Below are 2775 nucleotides of genomic sequence, written 5' to 3'. Positions count from 1 at the left end.
TCCTTGAGTTTCATTGAACTTAAAACATCGTAATGGAGATGTGCTTCCTTTGACAGTTTTGCAAATTGTCAGTATGTAGATTGTCTCAATTTAGCACTTGAGATGAAATAACATAAATATATATTTTTAAATTATTTATACAGCTTGGAGAATAATGGTTCAGAATGTGGGAGACAAACCAGAAATCGTTAAAATTCATCTTTTATGGACTTCAAATTTGGCTGTTTGGAAGTTCTGTTTCTCCTCCTTCTTTTGAAAAGAATTCATAACCAAAAGCAAAAAGAAATTTCAAACCTACTTATTTATTTCCCATGCCAGCATATTCACCTCCTGGTTATCCTTTTTTAGATTAGAAGATTAATTTTTCTCTCTGCTTGCCTCTTTGTCCTTTGATGCAATTCACTATTTTCTGTAACTCTGATTTCTGTTCCTCTGTAACTTAGTCTCTTTCTGCAGGACGTAACTCTAAAAAACACAATTAAACAACACAGTTGGGTTTTAAAGTAGAGATAAAAAGTTATTTCTCCACAATTATGGTGGAATAGATTTATACATATTGCATTATTGGTAGTTCCCAATCCACCACCAGAAATCAACCGCAAAAGATCTGCACACTAGCAGTCTGATTTGTTGCCCGGAGTGCTGTATTTGTAAACATGTAATGGAAAAGGAAAAACAATCAAACTCTAAATTGGGTTTCACATTCGCTTTGACAACACCCTCTTCAAATCGGAGGCAGCACCTGAGCTACAGTATTCTACCAATTTAGCTTCCTCCCAGTGGGAAATGCATATATGTGCAGGGAAGCTTTTCTTGGCCCCAAATACTTTACCCTTCTCTCATATTGTTGCAGGGAGAATCCTCTCTAAAACTCTGTACAAACTCTAACAGTAATATTTTGTATAACAATTCCACATGTAATTTGAAAAGTCCCTCCTTTGTATCATCTACAGTTTAAATCAAATTATTTTTTGTTTTTAATGTTTTTTTATTTTGAGAGAGGGCGGGGGAGGGACAGAGAGAGAGAAGGAGAGGGAGAATCCCAGGCAGGCTCTGCGCTGTCAGCGCAGATCCCAACATGGGACTCAATCTCAAGAACCATGAGATCATGACCTGAGGTGATATCAAGCATTGGACACTTAACCGACTGAGTCACCCAGGTGCCCCTATATCAATTTCTTAAACAGTTACAGAGCAAAATTAAGGTTTTCAAAGATTTACATTCACATGAGAGTAGGATATTCAATTTTTGATGATCCTTAGTTTGAAACTAGTGATAACTCTATTCCAAACTTGAGGAATGAGACACGATACAGTTTAGTTCAGTCCCTGCAGCTGTTTCCACTTTTCTACTTTCTCTCCAGCTGCTTTGGGGGGGGGGGTGCTTTTCCCCCCCCCCCCCCCCCCCTCGTCTCCATCCTCTCTCCGCACACAAAAACAGCTCCCCTCCCTCCCTTCTCTCTCCCCCAGTTCAGCTCTCCACGCCATGTACCTGCTGAGTTCTGTGGTTCGGGTTGTGCAGATTGTTGTGTTAATCCTCAGATTGATTTTCTAGGTGTGCAGGATGGTTTAGTGTTGGTCTGGCTGTATTTCAGGGACGAGAGACACGCAAAAAACTCCCATGCTGTTCTGCCATCTTGGCTCCTCCTGGAGACAGTACCATTTAGAGCTTAAAGCATCTAGCATGTGAATCTCCTTTAACTCATTATATAGCATTGTTTTTGTTTTAATCTTACAGTACTTTATTTCAATTTTCCTTAATGTGTAGTTGGAACCCAAACTAAATTATAATTACTAAAGATTTATTAAACACTTACATATGTCAGATATTGCATTAATTTCTTTTTACATTTTTATTGACTTCCCACAATCAATTTATGAATCAATAATGTCCCCATTACATATATAAGGAAACTGAGGCATATAAAGACTTTCATACACTTATATATACTTATAAGAAAATCTATTATTTTGTGTTTATTCAATTTCATACATTTAACTCAAAGTAAAACTGAGAAGATATACACATAATATTTAAGAACACTAGTCAGAGGAGTGCTTGAGTGGCTCTATCCGCTAAACATCTGACTCTTGATTTCAGCTCAGGTCTTGATCTTGCAGTTCATGATTCATGAGTTCAAGCCCTGCATTGGGATCTGCACTGACAGTGTGGAGCCTGCTTGGGATTCTTTCTGTCTCTCTCTCTCTCAAAATAAATACACTTTAAAACATCTTTTAAAAAAACCCTGTTTAGAAATTGCAAAGTTAAATTCAACAAAAATGTGAAAATATATAGAAACACAGTAAATGAATTGCATGGAAACTCCTCTTAAATAAACCTATGCAACCCCAAGCCCAATATGAAATCAAGAGTAAGAGATAACTAAAATAGCTTCATTAATAATTTAATTCCTCATATGAATTACAGGAAACTATTTATAATGAAAAATAGTCCTTTATGCACATTATAGATTTTCAGACATTAGTAAAATCACTTGACCTTGGGTTGTGATCATGACGCATCACTTCTGTCCTTGGTTTGTAATGGCATTTTTTATATTTTCCTCTATAAATCCAAGTTCCATTAGTTGCTCTCTAAATAATCAAGTTTATTATGTGAACAGATAAGATACTTGATTATTAGAAGGTGAGGAAGAGACAGTAAAGTATCCTCTAAACTGAGAAGGCACTTTTAGACCAGAGAACAAAGCAAGTGACTCTATACAGTTTACACAGTGTTTTACTCAGGGTAACTCATACCAGGGATGGGGCAAT

Source organism: Herpailurus yagouaroundi, unplaced genomic scaffold (assembly GCF_014898765.1).
Source record: "Herpailurus yagouaroundi ecotype Mexico unplaced genomic scaffold, PumYag 67793, whole genome shotgun sequence".
NCBI classification, from domain to species: Eukaryota; Metazoa; Chordata; class Mammalia; order Carnivora; family Felidae; genus Herpailurus; species Herpailurus yagouaroundi.
The sequence above is the reverse complement of the archived record's forward strand: the minus strand, read 5'-3'. Positions refer to the sequence as shown.